Here is an 18,640-nt window from a genome sequence, read left to right as displayed (position 1 = left end):
TACTATAATGGCTACTACAGAAAGCACATGGAGGTTGGAAAACCCTGCAAGGTCATCTCCATCTTCATACTCCTCCATAAACTGAATCAACACTCTGGTTGACTGGGGCACCCATAGGCTTCACTTTGCAAAAATTCTATCGAGAAGTGCTCCTTTGATCTTGAAATATGTTCCAATGAGTTTAGAATGTCCAAAAATGGCTATCTAGGCTCTTTTTTTTATCCCATTTGGTCGAAAATTTCCTTAGTTATGACTTATGTTAGGCTTTCCACAATTTTCTACTCCAAATCTGGCTTACTGCCAGTTAAACTCATTATCCGCAGTTAAAACTAGAATTTCTGCCAAAGTCGGTAGTCCTGCCATCTTTCCTGCCTATCTCGTGATTAGGGTCGAGTGGTCACATGTGGATTGGTGGTCCGGCAGTTAACGCTACGGTTCTGTATCCCTGTCAGATATCGCAATCGCAATCTACTATCAGCGAAGATACGAACGTCAACACTCCTTCAAAAACTGTGATTGCTGATCTAGCAGACCTGAACGAGTTATAAACTACAACTTTGAAACATATCGCGTCCGGAACTTATTACTTATTGCAATCGATAGATAATGCCAAGCCTAAACAATAGGCACTCTGCGATACACAGATCTTCCAAGATGATGAAACACAACATATAACATATCACATCCAACTATCCTATCGCAATCGGAACTTTCCCTCGCTGGATATAAAATTCCATACACTACGATAGTAGTGGACCTGCTGGGGTTATAAATTGGAATATAAAGTTGCATCACATCCGGGATATCCTATTGCATTCCGCATCGACGGAGAACCTGCGGTAATGTAATGTGGGACTTTCTGCAAGTGCGATATGAGATAAATCACATCGTAACCATGCTTGAACTGTGGGATGATTCTTAACTCCTCCAATATTTGATTGCGATATCGGATCACTACCCATCCTGTCGAGGGCTGATTCTACAACACCTTCCCCTTCGCCGATTGCAATCGCGATTTTCGATTGCCTTATCACATTGCAATCCTTCCTGCTCGAGGGTAAATTTCTAACTTTGACCTTCCTTTTTCTTTAATATGCGATATGCAGGGGCCAATGACGACCTGCCACTTGGTACTTCCCCATTCGCTGGGACCTTTTCCATTTCATCCAATCCTACCATGTGAGCAAGTCAAACTTGAACTTTGACTTGCTCCAACTTCTGCATAGGAGCTCGGAATTGGGTGTCGTTCACACCATTGGATTCAGAACGACGAGCTCTTTGTTATGTAGCTAAGTTTATCAAGATTCCGACACTTTGATTTTTTGGCAAATTTTGTGCTCCTGATCAGTGTGCCACTATAGGAAAATGATTTTTGACAAGTGATGAGAAACTGGCTTACAAAATTTGTAGCAATAACAATGAGTGCAAGTCGAAGAGAATGTTTTTTTAAGAGGATCTAAGAGAAGATCTAGTGTGTGGGGTGAAGCATGTGAAAGGTGATAAGTGTTAATCACATATGTTAATAAATTGTTTAATGTGGATAACTTGTGATCCTTCAAATTGCAACTAATTAAACTATATGGAATTTTCCCTTGCACCAAAGGAAAAATATGTTTATGACAGAATACTTGCTTTCCCCTAATTAAACTAATTGATTTTTCTATGATCCTAAGGGAGGAGAAAAATGGTTCCCAAATCCTTTTTGATTCCCCCAAATCACACAGGGTGCAAGGGGAAGAGCATACTCAAAACTAGGAATTTTCCACTTAAAGTCCCAAACTAATATGAAAAATGAACTAAGAAGTAGCAAAGGCCATCCATGTGGCAAACCAAACTGCACCTTAACTAACATGAAACATGTAAGGAATAATATTATTATGGATACCACCTAACTCATAAAATAAAGAAAATGGTTATAAACTATAAAATGCAAACCCACATAGGAAAGTCCAAGAATTTGCATTGATCCATCATTCGGTAAAGTATGGCCCAAATAATTTATGTGACTATTCTTTTAACAACTGTATAGTTTTTCTATGATATATTTCGGTCTAGATATAAATTCATTTGATGTATTTTGTAGGCCAACAAAGGATATTGAAAATATATGGAGTGGTTCTTGAGCATGTCTGTAGGATGGAGACATTGTCGAGGTTGGTTTTTTCTAGAGTAAATGAAATACAATCAATCAACACATTTTTGGTTTGGTTTCTGTTGGATCAGTGAGTAAAATCCAATTTGATAGTAAGTTGTTGCAAACTACTTCAATACACAAGCATGGTTAGAGAAGCTTGTAATAAACAAACAAAACTTAATTCTAAATTCCAGGAGAACATAACACACACAAAGTAATAAAAAAATAACCTGCAAACAAAAATGAACAAAAGCAAGAGATTGAAAATATAAATCCTTTATTTCCATTGAATTGAGACAATGTGGTCTATGAAAGATACATAAAGGAGGATGTCAAGCACAATGAGCCTTCAACAATCCTCCAGTGGAGGGTCCATTTTTTTGCGTTCGCATAATAACTCCATTACATAAATATCCAAAGTAATCAGTATGCACAAAAAATCTCACTTCTCACATAAATTTGTGGAACCCTGTAACTTGAGGAATCTTGGCAGCAAATGAACATCAAAACCAACCAGACACAAAATCACATGCTCAAAATTCAAATAGAAAGAAGCTCCAAACTGGGCAAGAAGGAAGCAGAAACTTTCATCAACAGACGAATGGCAACACATAATTACTAGTCCAAGGGGCATAGGAATTCACTTCCAAATGGCATTTAAGGTGAGGAAAATTAAGCCTAGCATAGTCACCCATCAGCTTGTAAGTAGACTTGTCGTAAGTCATGGCTGCCTCATCTGCAGTATCAAAGTCCCCAGCCATAACCTGGTTTTGTTTCCTGGTAACCTAATCTCTACAACCCATTTACCCCAGTGGTGCTGCCTCACGGCTCTATAAAGCTTATCCAGCTTTGAAAGGTCACTTCCATGAAGCTTCATGGGCTGAGCTATGGGATCTAGAGGGTTTAAACCCATATGGTCGATTGAAGCCACTGTTAATGTTTGATGTTGTTGCAATTGAAGCTACTTCTATACTTATTGAATATGTTGTACATGTAACAATTCATACAAAACCATGGCTGATTCAATGGATTCTCCGTTGCACTAGTTCTTCCCTTGAAAACTCGGGCGCCGTACCAAGCCATCAGAGTGGCCGAATATATTTGATGGTAAGTTGGGGAAAAATGATGACGAATAACACAATACTTCAGAATTTTCGGAAACTATAGAAGATTCTAACATTCTTAAGTTCTTCCAGGCATCCAAACACTCCAACCTTGCATCTCCATTGGAAGGAAAAGACGAGCTGGATGCATAGTCCTCGAACACGTCTTGCACACTTGCATTGAAAACCCCCAAATTCTGGACTTAGTAGGCAACATCATTCTTCTTCGCATCTTCATCCCACACTGACCCAAGAGAGCCTGAATTCTCATATGCACATGAAATTTCTTCTGATTCTTCATTCTTAGACATGCTTTCCAAAGTTTGTTTCAAGCTTTGGAAAATTGCTTGTAGCTTGACATCAACAGACAATGGAATCACGTAATTATCAGTCCCAGGAGCAAAGGAATTTTCTTCCAAATGGCGTTTAAGGTGGGGAAAATTGAGCTTGGCATAGTCACCCCTCAGCCTATAAGCAGACTTGTCATAAGCTATAGTCGCCTCCTCTGCAGCATCAAAAGTCCCCAGCCATAACCTATTTCTATTTTTGGGTAACCTTATCTCTGCAACCCATTTACCATAGCAGCGCTTCCTCCCACCTCAGTAAAGCTTAGTCGAATTTGACAGGCTGCTGCCATGAAGATTCATGGGCTGAGCTCTGGGACCCATAGGGTTCTGACCTGTATGGTGGATTGAAGCCAATGCTACTGTTTGATGTTGTTGCAATTGAAGTTGTTGTTGTATTTGTTGAATCTACTATACATGTAACAATTCATACAAAACCATGGCCGACTCAATGGATTCTCCGTTGCACTAGTTCTGCCCTTGAAAACTTGGGCTCCATACCAGGCCATCAGAGTGGCTAAAGCCATTTGATGGTAAGTTGGGGAAAAATGATGACGAAGAACACAAGACTTCAGAATTTCTGGGGGCTAGAGAAGCCACTAGCATTCTTAAGTTCTTCCAGGCATCCAAACACTCCAACCTCGCATCTCCATTGGAAGGATAAGACGAGCTAGATGCAGAGTCCTCGAACATGTCCTACAAGCTTGCATTGAAAACCCCCAAATTCTGGACTTGAAAGAAAACATCATTATTCTTTGCATCTTCATCCCGCACCAACCCAAGAGAGCCTAAATTCTCATATGCACCTGAAATTTCTTCTGATTCTTCAGTATTAGATATGCTTTCCAAAGGTTGTTTCAAGATTTGGAAAATTTATTGTAGCTTGGCATCAACAAAAGATGGCAGCTCAAAATTACCAGTCCAGGGGGCAAAGGAATTCACTTCCAAATGGAATTTAAGGTGAGGAAAATTGAGCTTGACATAGTCACCGCTCAACCTGTAAGAAGCCTTGTCATAAGCCATGGCCTCCTCCTCTGCAGTATCAAAATTCCCCAGCCATAACCTGGTTCTGTTTCTGGGTAACCTTATCTCTGCAACCCATTTACCCCAGTGGCACTGCCTCATGCCTCAGTAAAGCTTAGTCAGCTTTGACAATCCACTTCCATTAAGCTTCAGGGGTTGAGCTCTGGAACCTAGAGGGTTCCGACCCATATGATGGATTGAAGTTGATGTTGCTTTTTGATGTTGTGTCAATTCAAGTTGTTGTTGTATTTTCTAAATATTTTATAAATGGAACAATTCATACAAAACCATGGATGATTCAATGGATTCTCAATTGCACTGGTTCTGCCCTTGAAAACTCAGGCACCATACCAGGCTATCAGAGTGGTTGAAGCCATTTGATGGTAAGTTGGTTGAAAATGATGACGAAGATACCTCCTTCCTTCTTCCTGCATGTATTATAACTAAATTTGTAACTAATTTAATGTCAATTGAATGAATCTAATGGCTCAAACTATTTTAATCGGCTAACACCTAAATCAAGGCCACACGAATGTACACGTAATCTGAGAGGAGATTTGTTTTCAGAGGGGAACGCCTTACGACGTAATTAACAAAATGATGTTGATGTCACTATTATAACTTAACTCTAATTCTTATTCCATATATGCAACACCATATACAAATGCCAGGTTAATATATATTTAACATTGTCATATGTTCATATATATAACATTGTGCCACTATTAATAAATATACAAAATGCAGCGCCAATAAATATATGACTATCGAATAACATTGACATATTATACCCAATTTCATTCAAACCTAATACCCAGTGGAATTAACAAAATAATTCTTGGTCACCCCATAATGGTTATTTATCATGATAGTTATTGGTCATAATCATATTGTGGCACAATGAAATATATATTATGCCATCTGAATAAGATATGTCACAGTGAAATTATATACAGTTATCTAAATAATATATGCCATAGTACTTCGTTGTCGCTGAACCAATGGATTGCTACAACAAAATTTCAGTTAGGATGTGTTATGTTATCATTTGTTAGTGCTAACTATTTGGAGAATACATGAAAATGGAAGAGTATGACTTGACCCCGTGTTGGATTTGTTGGTGTTATCATATCAACTGTGCCATTTGAAATGGGGTGGCCACTAGAAAGTTTACCAACATTGTTTACGTTGGTTCAACCATGCGCGATAGATATATTACATGGAATAAAAATATTAGAGGCCAGACTTAAGAAAATTTATTGCAACATATATAAATGTAGCACCAAACAACTCATAGAATCTATAACGCATCATAACAATACAACACCAAGGAATATAGTATATACCACAAAGAATATATAAGGCAAGAAAATAATGTTGCACCAAGAATTATAATATATATCACTCGCTAATAACATTGTTAACACACAACATGCTGGAATAATATAATGCCAATGCATGTTTAATTCTCTGGCACCTATGCCATTTTTTCCTATATTCTATCAACTGGCCTAATTTGTGTAACATATAATGTAAGTAACCTCTATCTACTAGCCTGATGTCTATAACACACCATAATACATCAAAACAATGCCACCTATGGAGAATACTACTTCTCATCTATTGTTGTCATTTATTGTGATCATAGCACACCTTCGACCCTGTTCTAGCATTTATATAACATATATTATTCTCTTCTATCTATTGTCTTCTTTATGATTACAAATATTAATGTCTATGCCATATAACATTTTGGATTGCAAATGATATCAACTCTGCCACATCTGAGTATTTTCATCCACTTGTGTATCTAACCATTAAAGGTGTTGCATCATTTCTCTGTCACTGCTAAGAATTTTTCTCCATTAACTCATTCTTTGTAACTACTCTATTTAGCATATGGAAATGCTTTACTCCTATTATCGGCACTATCCTCTCCATTTTTTTCACTACCACCAAAAATGGAGGTTGTAATTTGTTGTTCATTATGAATTCAAAAATAAGATGAAATGAGATGTATAGGCTTCCTTCTCTAATGCATCAAATTAAGGCACATTCTCCTCCTCGTTCCTATTGTCTGTGGATGCACCATGATTTTCTAACCAACCATCATCTTTAAGCAAAAATTCTCCTCTTTTTATCCTTTCCATGACTCTTGTGTAAGCTTCGTGGATCTTCTATGACAGTGTCGTCTTATCTTATATTCCCTTCAATTCAATTGAAATTTCAGTGCGAGATTTCAATAATTGGAGATGATGAATGTGAATTTAATAGAAATGTCATCTTCGACATACTTTTTAGCTTTCAGCCTTTCAATAGAAGGTACATAATCACTTTGGTTTCCATATAAGCCATCACATAGTTTTCCTCCATTTGTGCAGCCTTTGAACTTCTTGTTGTCTTCCTCCCTTCGCAAGTTTTTCATCCAACAAATGTTCCAGTTTTTTCCCTCTTTTTTTTCTATATTAAACTAAATGTGAAATAAAAACATAAATGCCACATAAAATGATCTATGATCTGAAAATGATGACCCTAAAGAGAAGTATAACAAAGCAACACACTTTATTATAACTACCCGTCTTTCCTTATGGAGATTTAGTCGAGAAATCACTCGTTACTAATCAAGATGCCTTTCAAAGTGCAATGCACTATGGCTATTGAATATTCCATAATTTTGACCATGCTTATTCTGAATTCCACTCTATGTGTATAGAACATGGTTTAAGAGTGAAAGGTAGGCAATCCTTATGCTACATCAGGACTCAAGATTGTAATGATGCAAAAGCAATTGGCCACTCGTCATTGTCCATAAATATTACAGATATGTTTGCACATGCCAATGACGTTGAAAAACTACTTGATGTTCTGCCTCATCTGTGGAGTCGTGGTAGTCATTTTGCTATAAATTTGATCCATTCATAAAGGAAACTACCAACGAATTTCTTGAGTATATTTGGTAGTGTATGATGGTAGCCCAATTCTCAATATTCCTTACTCATTACAGTGGTCAAAAAGGCATTCGATTTCCCTTCTTTTTGTTTGTTGAATTTATATTGTCATCCCTTACCCAACACCTAGAGTAGGTGGTGGTCACTATTGATACCTAATATTCATCTTTCTGTTATGAAAATGGGGTATAAAAATTTGACGTTTTTCCAAAATTCTCTAAATTTCGAGTAACCTTTAACATTACATTTGTCTAGTTGATCTGAATATGGTGATATAAATTTTTCCTCAATCCAACTCATGAATTGTAAGATATTTCCCCTTAAATATTTTATCCTACAACATCATCAAGTTGTCACGTGGTAGTCGAACACTGGCCTACATGGTAGTCAGGCTTTTGGACCATTTGGGATCAACCTCATCCACTTACCTGTCGAAGCCCTTCATTGCGTTAGACTAAAATTGACAATCGTGGATTACCCATGTCATCTTGATGCCTTCATCGTAGCCCTCCTTATACCTCCTGGGTGATGTCTAAAGGCATGTCATCACGTTCTTTCCATGTTGGCGGATTCCTAGATGAGCTTCTCTGATAATTGTCGGGGCTATGTCACCAGGCTTACGTGTGGGTGGGGCCGAATGGCCTCCTCTCCCATTGGTCTCATTGACCTTTACCATTCTACTGCTACCTTATGATATACCATGTCATCCTGCGTCCTTTACCCAAGAGGCTCCTAATGAGGCTCATCAATAGGTAAATTATATGGACCTTAATTCCACTCTCCAGCTTATTAAAATAAACGTTTCTCACATTTCTTTACATGTTTTGTTATATTTTTCTTAGTGAGAAGGGTAAAGATGATATGTTATGTCATGTGGCCTAACGTGCATTAATTGCAGGATTTGGAGCAATTTTGGCTAATTTTAGTGGAGGAAATCGAAGTAGACAAGCAAGAGGATTTTAGGAGATTGGAGCGCCCTCCTTAAATCCTCACTCACTCGAAGATTCCTCCACCAAATCTCATCAGCTCGAAGTTACAAGCAGCCAAGCCACCAAGGTCATTGGCAGCCAAGCTAGTGATAGTTGAAGACAAGTTGATCTCGAGTTGGGAGCCAAGCCTCCCTAAATTTAAGGAAGTTGTTGGTAGCTTCAGTTATATAAATAAGAAGGCCTAGAGCCTCATTAGGATTCAAATTTTTTTGTTGTAGCCAAGAGGCATTTTTGAGCTAAGACATTGTGATTGATAACTCTTATGTATTTTTTATATTTTAATGAAAATGAAAAGCATTCCCTTGATCCAGCACTGAGTTGACTCAGAGGGTTGAATCTCTTGGGTTAGGGCCCAACCCTAGAAGCAGAGGTTCCTCTTTATATACATGTATGCTTAGATTACATTCATAGTTAGTTGCTGAAGTAATTTTGGTTTTGTTTAATCTGCAAATATTTGGATGATTACTTAGTTTGCTTCCATTTGTGGATAGATAGATCAGTGGTACAATAGTGATAGTAAACACTTCAGAAAATCTTGTGATAGTGGCCTTTGCCTCATCTCCCTTATGGGATCATGGGTTGAGGGTTCCATTCACACAGCCCAAAAACATATTTATTGTGTGATCACTACATAACTTAGGATTTCTTGTTGAATAGATCATTGTCTCTAAATTCCTTAGAAGTATATGCAATTTCATTTTGATCTCTTGAGTTTGTTATGGTTTAGAAGCACTTCCATTCATAAACTTAGCCATTAGCTATTAATAACTTTGTTTTTCCTACATTCAACTCATATTTTCCATGTATAAATGAAGTTGTGCATAAATGAAGAAAATAGTGTATGTTGTTGCAGGAGCTTCTGATCTACAGGGAGACCTCATCTCATTTGCCTCATCCAAGTCTTCTCCACCTACACTGCCAAATTCCACCAAACCCTAATATGAATTCTTGTTTTGTAAGCAAAGTGGACATTTTCCTTGAGCAAGTCCAACCATCTTGAAGCCTTGGACTAAGCCTTGGGTAGTGTGCACCTCCTTTATGCCTTATTTCCCCATCAAACACCTTTCCCACACTTCATTCTACCTTTCCTACCTCCTTATAAGCTTTTGGCATGTTTCCTATAGTAAAACAGGGCATCCTGTAGTAGAACTAGGACATCCTGTAGTACTACAGGAAACCCTGTAGCAACCTGTTTTAAGCCCAAATTGAGCAGAAATGGTCATCTGAGCTTAGGTTAGGCCTCCACTTTGCTTCCATACCCTTGACTCCATTCCAGACATGTTTCCCCATACCTATCTCCCCTACCAAAGAACAAATTGGTTAAATTAGCATTTGCATTCATAAAACTGAAAATCAAAAAGGCTTTTTCTGCAATTTCTAAGTTAGCACATGCATGTAACAGTCACAGTAGTTCTTAGATAAAATTAACTAGATGTTATATACAAGGTTTAGTTAGGTCTATTTTGCAAGAAAAATGTGTAGACGCTTAGCTAGATGATTTCATGTCACTTTATAGCACCTTTCAATTCAACACTTTCATTTCCTAGAGTAGGCAATATTCCCTTTTTTCATTAAAAATAATTTTCCCTTTGCCATTTGGTAGTTAGACTCCTTCTAGTCAATAGAAGACTGGTTTGAAAAACCATAGTGGTCTATCGCCCCAGTTGAAAAGTGAAAGGAGTAGACCATTGCATCTAATGTGTATACAACACTGCCACCTCCAATTTTGTATGAACCCCGGGTTGATGAAGTAAAGTTGGTAGCCCTAGGAGTTGCAACATTCTTGTTGCAATACTGGTGCTCATCACTTTTTGGCGTCGTTACTGGGGAGGTGTCTAAATAGACGTGATCTTTTCTTTCTTTCCAATTCTACAAAGTAGTTCCATTCCGCAAATAGTTGCAATATTTTCTTTCTTTCCAATTCTGCAAAGTAGTTCAATTCAGCAAATAGTTGCAATCTTTTCTTTCTTTTCGTTCTGCAAGTAATTCTAAAAAATACCCTGAAAAAAATAAAAATTTCATGCCTCATAGGATTAGATACAACTTAGGAAAACTTTTTCCAAATACCCCCACTACATCTAACAGCCAACCTTCCCTCTTGTTTGGTGGCTGTGAGCTAGAGGACCCATTAGGCAAACAACCAAAGATCTTTGAAGGGCCTATTGGGGAAGAAGAAGAAGAGACCATTCCACCAACCTACACCATGGCTGAAAATATATTTGACAGTGATTTTCCCATCAGAGAGACTAATGGAGATGCTAGGATGAAAAACATAAGCCCCTCTTCCCTTCCTCACTTCCATGGATTGACCTCAGAGGACCCAGATACCTTTTTTTTTTAGTTTGTTGTCATATTATGAACTTATGATTATACCTCTAATGACCATAAATTGAAATTATTTCCACCCACCCTCAAAGATGCAGCCTTGTGCTGGTTCATGGGGTTACCTATGGACAACATCACTGCCTGGGCTCAGATGCAACAAGATTTCAACAATAAGTATAAGGACTCTTGCAGGTCCAAAGATACCAAATAGTACATTTTTAGAATGACCTTGGGACATGATGAATATTTGGAAGATTATGAGGAAAGGTTCCTACTCAACTACAAAAGACCCAGGTGCACCCTTGATCCTGAATCACTTAAACTAGTCCTTCTTAGAGGGCTCAGGGAATATCTCCTAGAAACCCTAAACCTGTTGCCAGGAGGGGACTTCTATCAGTTACCCTATGATGATATCAAGGCAATTTTCAATAATAATTCTAGGGTAGCCAGAAAGAAGGGTAGGGCTAGTTAAGCTTTGGCCAGTTCATCCTCCTTCAACACATCCATAAAAAATGAAACTGGGAACATGCTGGAAGACTTTAAGAGTGAACTGATGCATACCCTTTCTTTTCAAATGGACACCATGCTGATCAACGGAAATCAGGAGGAAGAATAAAGAGCCTTAGTTGTCTTCTACCCTAGATGCACCAGAAGGAACCTTAGGAATAGATATTCATTGAATCTTATAGAGATGTTCTCGGTCTGTGAGGAGAAACACTCCACCTACAAGTGCCCTTCATTGCCTGGATGGAAATTTTTGTATGAAGGAACTGAAGGGGTGATTGAAAAACTCTGTTACCTCAAGGAACTCAACTATACCAGTAGGGCATGCAAGGGGAATCCTATTCATATTACAACCCTAACAAAAATGCATCCATTCCCCCTTGGTGCCCTCCTACTCATCCTTTATGGTCCACACCTTCTCCCTCGTATTTTGCACCTCAATACCATTCCCAACCTACCAACCAACCTCAGTGGAATGCACCATCCCACGGGTGGACGCCCCCATACAACCAATCTCTAGCCTTACTGCCTCCACCTCCATCTCAACCACAACTCCTTCACCCTACTCCACCTAAGCAACCTCAGATTCCTACTCAACCAAATCCAAACCCGAACAACAGACAAGCACAATAGGTCTACAGTGGGGAAGCATCTTACCCTACCTATGCTATGGAAATTCAAGAAATCAACCTTAGGTATTGTTGGGTAGCAGAGGCCCCACGTAACGGTTTTGGGGCTCAAATCCCACAATTTTGGGTAAAAGTATGGTAAAGGCTCCGCGAGGAGCGGAGAGCGCGAAGTGTAATGAGTCAAGTCAAATGGTTGTCCGCCTAAAAATAATGTAAGAAAATAGAAAGTGAGTTGGCCTGCCCATGGTCCGCGGACCATGGAAATGTATAAATAGAGCAAGGCTCTATGGTTAGAAGTCAACTTTTGGTTTTGATATTGAAGTTTATGGGTTTATGAAGGCAATATTCTCTCTGCATCTATAAGTTTGAGTCAAGGGTGTTGGTAGATAGATAGAGGCTCAATAGCTATGTGCGCAGAGGCTCGATAGAGTCCACAGTTATGTGCGTGGACCCCTGCAACTGAGTGCACAGGGCAGATCTGGTTGTAGTGACAAAAGTTAAATAAAGATAAGAATTTCTGAATTATTGTGTGCTTTGTCGCAAATCTATATGTTTCTTATCTTCTAAATTTATGCACTATCTTTAAGAATTATGATTGCGCGCACTAGGTTTTATTGTTAAATGTTTGCTTAAGGACCTTAAGAGGTAGATCAGATCTATAATAACCTCATTAATAAGAAAGTACATCGGTGCGGATCTACGCAGAAGCCTGACAGCAGTACAAAGTGGTGTGAGGCCACAGAATGGTTCGCAACCCCTCCAGACCAAATCAAGACATCCCAAGGATGCAGAAACCTGGTTCTAGCACCCTCCCCTACTACCTCGGGTGAGACTTCAGTCCGCGCTCTGCGGATTGTTGCTGAAAGGGCTGGTAGTGCGGGATTTGTTTGGCTAATAACTCTTTCGAACCTGGGTCAAGCACCAATAAGCCAACAAATGGTTCCATCGCCAGGATCAAGATCTGCTTAAGGGATGTCTAATGTCGGAACAATGAAACCCTACGAAGAAAGAACTTGAAGATTGGTTGGATCAGAAGCTTCACAAGTTTGTGGTGCAAGAAAATAGAAATCCGCAGATATCTGAGGAGAGGTGGCCGGATCACTATATATACATAGAAATCCACGAGATCTTCTCCGTGTCCTTCTCGACAGAGCTATATGAGTGGATTGCGAGGCTAGCTGACAGTCAGGGAAGGTGCAGACTGGATCAACCCATTGTGTGGACTCTAGAGTTGGTGCACATGCTAGAAGCATTTGAAGATAAAAGTGCACAGACAGTAGATCACTGGTTGGATCAAATAATAGGAGGATTTACCACCGAGTTCGCGATAGACACAACTGTGAGTTACAGTGAAGCAGAAAGGCGCTTTCTCCAAGGACCGTGGGGTAAGTACATTAAATCGTTGAATACTTGGATTAAAATGTTGTTATGTGAAAAACGGGTTATGTGCATCCATTGAAGTCTTCGGTAACGAGGAGCGGAAGAGGCTACCGAGGGACCGAAGGATTAGAAAGCAGTCCTCTGATTTCACTTTCGTGAGAAAGCGAGGAGGAGCTCGTAGGGTTCTCTCTGAGAAGCGCAGTCTGATTGATAAAGCAATGCATTCCACTAATACCAATACTGTCCATTCCATCACCTACCTCACCTACATCAAACCCATCTTCACCTACCCCACCTCCGCCACCACCGAGGCTTGGAATGGCGAGTGCGATCAAGTTTCTTGTATTTAGAGACGTAGGAAATGAGGAACCAGATGAGTTTTGGTTCATGTTAAAGGTTGTATGGGAAGCCCAAGGTGTTATGGATGATAACATCAAAAAGGCCACTCTAGTAAGCGCGTTGCAAGATCGCGCATTGACATGGTATATAAAGTACTCTAGCGATCACCCAAATGCGGGAATAGCGGCGATCCAGGATGCATTGAACAAATAATTTAGCCGGCCAAAATCGAAGACACAGTCGATCATTGGGTTCAAAGAATTTGTGATGCTACCAAGAGAAACCTCGTGGGATCTAGATCAAAGGTTGAAGAGTACAATCCGCGAGGCTAACATGACACTGATAGTTGTGCAGCACTGCGCATGGTTTGTGGCGTCTTTGACACCACATTTGAGGACAACGCTGTCACAACAAAAGATCTCAACCCAAGCTGAAGAATTAGAGATAGTGATGAGATTACATGAAACTCCAATACAGGATCCGGGGTTGGGAGTTCAGCAAATCCACTCGTAACTACAAAACCTATGCTTAGAGATGCAAAGTTTGAAGCAAGACAGGGCGTCCTGACTGGAGACGCATGAAGAAGTATGGTGTATCAAATGCAAAGGCCAGGGTCACAACAAGGACCACTGCCCCATATTCACAAAATATTTGGCGGGGGGGGTGTTAGCGCCTAAATCTACCTCAAGCTGAGAAAGGCAGAATCTAGGGTAACATCAAACCACGCTTAACCTGGTAGCTAGCCCTACCAGGTCGGAAGAGAGTTCTCTCCTTGTCAATCTCAGTAAATATGAACAATGAGGCTTGAGATGACTGATGAAAAGACTGATTTTAGGCTAGTATGTGTTCAGAAGAATTTGATTGAAATTTGATGATGTTTTGTTGGCTCAAATGTGAAAGGCAGATTTGGGTCCAGGGAATGGACTCAGTTTTGCTGAGATCTCTATGGGGCGAGGTAGGCAAATGGTATGGTACTTCAAATTGAGTGAGATGGAGAGCTTTTAGATTGGTGAGGAGTTTAAGAGGGCATGAAAGTCTCAGGGATCCTCTTCAAACAGCTGAAAACATAAATAACTAAACAAAACCCTAGGTAGAGAACTGCAATTCAATGAATTCTACCTTTATCCTTGTTTCATTTAGTTAAGATAAAAAGAGAGAAGATGATGGCATACATAAAAACACATGTAAATTTGCAATTACAAAAGGAAACACAATACCAAATCAAGCTGCCACAAGAATCCCATAAAGTGTTGCAAACCCTGGTCTATTCCTTTGCCAAACTGCTGAAATGAGTGTACAATAAAGCTCCAAGCTTTCCCAAAATTCCAACCTTTGCCAATGACTAAAAAACTAGTAGATATAGGCAAACAACTCATCCTAACCTTTAGGGGTCGAGCTCATAAGTTTAGGAGTTGTTTCAACAATATCTAAACTGAGAACTAAAAAGTAGGTAGTGCAACAGCTTGCCTCTAAAAACTAGGAAACTAATTCATTCAGTTGCAAACTACCTTCTCATGGATGAATCTACCTCTATGAGTGAAAATGTAACATATTTACATCAAAATCCATCAAGTCACATCAAATTACATCATGAGTTTGACTATTAGAAAGATAAAATTCAAACTCTGAAGAAACTAGGCGAAAAAACAGAGATTTTGACCAAAATGACAAAATTTCATCCTGTGTGTCGCGCCCCTATCCCTGTGCACGTGCTACTTTGGAGCTGATTTAGAAGGCCTTCCCGTGCACCAAATTTTCTACAAGAGGGCTTGTTGGAAAGGTCCGCCTGTCTACCTTCCAGAACAAGTCGAATTTTTGAATTTGGTCTCCATTTGCCCCTCCAAAAATGAGTTCTCCCAACACTGCTTCCTGTGTGGCCAAAAAGGGGCAGAAAGGTCATTTTTGGGGTGTTTTTGACCCTTTTGGAAGCTCAAAACCTGTCAAAATTTCTTGGCCATGTGAGGGAATTCATATTTTTCCATGAGGAATCCAAAAATTCTGAGTTTTCCTCAAAAGGAGGTCTCTAGCAAAAGCGCGCGCCAGGTGGCGCGGCGCACCAGGCAGAAAAACCTGTTTTTTAGGCCAAAAATTCAAAATTTGCAAAAAGTTTCCCAAATTTCTTGAAATTTGGGCTGAGTGTCCTTCATCAAGTGTTGTGTTGGGCTAAGGAAGCCTCAGCCAAGATCTGGAGTCTATCTTGCTCTTTTCGCTTCCTCGATGCTTTCTTCAACTTGGCCTTCAAAATCCTGATTCTTGCTTTGCACACCTTATTTCTCGCCAAGTAGTGGTAGGCCATGTGCCTCAACATATTTTTCTCCCTGTTGGCCTTCTCTAGCATCTTTTCCAAGTGCATATTTTCCCTCTCAAGCCAAGATTCACGATCAACATCAATTTCTTGTTCAAGTGGTGTCAACTTGACTTTCCTCCTCTTGGCAGCTTGCCGGTTTTCTCCTATGTTTTGAAGCTCCTTGATGATTTGCTGATCCTCTAGCTGTTTGTTCCTATGCTCAAGATATTTTATTATCCACTTGGCTCTTTCTAGGTTGAGAGATAAATCATGAATGTCAGCTTGTTGTTCCTGAATGATCTCCTTAAGTTTTGAGCTTTGGGAGCCCAAATTGGTGTCATCATCCCGAATAAGAATGAAATCTGTCTCTTGTCCTCCTGAAGGCCCCTCATCATGTAATGGCTGCTTGCCCTTGTCCTGTACTTGCTTTGTTGTTGAAGGAAACGAGACCCCTTCCACCCCGGGTGTAGATAGTACTTGTTTTGCTGCTGCAAACAATCTCCTAGTGCCCTTTTGATATGTAACAAACACTAACACACTAGTGGTTTGTGTTTCATGCACCTCTTGCTGATGTGAAGGCTCTTCTGCCTCATGAAAAGATAATGGGGGAACTTGTGGACTTGTAAAGACCTCATGTGCAATAAAATCCTCCCATGAAACATTCAATAGACTAAGCTGATGCAAGACCACAATTTTGATGAGTGCAAAGTGATAGATGTTGTTATACTGCTGATGAGGAGGCTTCCTTTGAACCAAGGTGGTCATCTTCTCTTTATTCCGACAAATAAAATAGGGGAGATTCATCATTCTCACCCTAGTGAAGTGCATCAACAATCTGATGTGGTAGGCATACAAGCGAGAAAATCTACCCTCACAGCTGAAATATTTAATTATGAGTTTCATCAAGGGTGCATATGTGTCCTGAAGGTACTTGAAAGGGAAAACTCTACTAATCTGCCTCTGAAAACCAGCCTTGATATAAGGCTCATAATGTTCCCTGTCTACCAGCTGCCCCTTATTCCACTGCTCACCGACATTTGGAATACCAGTCGCTTGAGATATAGTCTCAGGTGTCAAGGTGAATGTCACACCTGCCAAATTGACTTGACCATTGTGAAGATGGAGTACAAACAGTTGGGCAAGCTCATGATGGTATTTAACTCTTGCTACCATCTCACAAAATTGGAAACAAGATTGATGTTGGAAGCATGTGATAGGAAGAGGACAAGCCAACAGCTCGGCAAGTGAAGTAGGCTCCTCCCGGTTATGTTTCCCACTCTTGTGAGGTCTCCTTGGTGCATGCATCTCTCTAGAAGAATCACTGATTGTTTCCTCATTTCTGTCATAGGAAGAATTTGACTCCATGTTTTCCAATGTTTGAGTTTTTGTAGATAAGTATGAAAATATTTTATGGTGTCAATAGGTTTTTGCTGCCAAAGATATGAATGTATGAGGGACTGTGGGGGGAATATGTAGGGACTGTGTATGAGAGTTTGGGAATGCTGCTGATAGGTTTTTGGGGAATAGAAGAGTTTAAGAGATGATATTTAGGGTTTGGGAATAGCAATTAGGGTTTGGGATAGTGGGATTATGGATTTAGGGTTAGTAGTTTTAGGGATATGGGGAATATGGAATGGGTAAATATGAATGAAAAGGGAGGGAGAAAATGAAGTGAGGGAGTGAGGGAGTGAAAATGATAGAAGTGGGATTTAGCAGCAAAAATAATGCAATATGTAAACCCTAGGTAGTGTTTTTTCAACAAATTGTGCAAGTAGTTAGGGTTTCAATTTTTTCCTATTGAATCACCATGAACACTAGGCAAACTCATTCATTGGCCATGAGGGAGTGTCAACTTACTTGAACAATGAGGAATTAGCAATTTTGACAGTTTTGGAGGAAGCTGTGAGCGATTTCAGGAGTTGTAGTCCTGTGCGTCGCGCCACCTCATAGGTGCGCCGCGCTGCCTCAGTGCATCGCGCCAATACAAGTTTTCAACGGGGAGTGGGCCCTGTATGTGCCGCGCTCTAACCCAGGAGTGTCGCACCTGCGATTTTCACCCTTTAAACACAAAATCGCTCTCTTGACTCTTGAAAATGGAAATGCACTTGCTCTTTCCACTTGTGGACACAAATGAGCCTCCTTTGATTTGAAAAAACTTTATATAGCCATGGCTTTTAATTTTTCATTCAAGAAAACCCACTCTTCTAATGTTTGGTTTTCACTTGCTTTTGAAACTCTGTTTTGGGCAGTTTGCTTTATTTTTGCCTTTGATGGACTAAATACTTTGGCATATTATTTTTTTTGTAGGAACTGAAGTAGCAGAGGCTTAGCAAAGTGACCAGGGCTGCCTCTGAAATTATTACATATGAAAAAATGAAATAACATGAAATTTATTACATGAAACATATAAAACTCTGTTTTTCCTCAAAACAAGGTTTTGAGGAAAAATCAATCACTGAGCATGTGATTATTGAAATTATTGTTGTTGAGACTTTATTTGACCTCCTCATGCGCCTGCTGACCATTATTGAGCGTTTTCAAGACCTTATTGACGAAACCCTAGACCTAATGAGACCTAAAACCCTAAATGACTTTTGCATATTCAAAGAAAAAAAATGACTGCAGATGATCTAGA

At 39.6% G+C, this 18,640-nt stretch overlaps 3 pseudogenes; all 3 read right to left on the bottom strand.

Moving 5' to 3' along the window:
• Positions 1-2,724: 2,724 nt before the first annotated feature.
• On the bottom strand, positions 2,725-3,431 carry LOC149253190 (ethylene-responsive transcription factor RAP2-13-like; annotated as a pseudogene).
• Positions 3,432-3,440: 9 nt separating this feature from the next.
• LOC149253189 (ethylene-responsive transcription factor ERF057-like) lies at positions 3,441-4,304 on the bottom strand (annotated as a pseudogene).
• Positions 4,278-17,178, bottom strand: LOC149253188 (uncharacterized; annotated as a pseudogene).
• Positions 17,179-18,640: the final 1,462 nt, after the last annotated feature.

Source organism: Pinus tabuliformis, chromosome 7 (assembly GCF_031772625.1).
Source record: "Pinus tabuliformis cultivar Carrire ecotype Pingquan chromosome 7, CPIR1, whole genome shotgun sequence".
In the NCBI taxonomy this organism is placed as follows: Eukaryota; Viridiplantae; Streptophyta; class Pinopsida; order Pinales; family Pinaceae; genus Pinus; species Pinus tabuliformis.
This window is presented reverse-complemented; position numbering and strand designations above follow the sequence as displayed.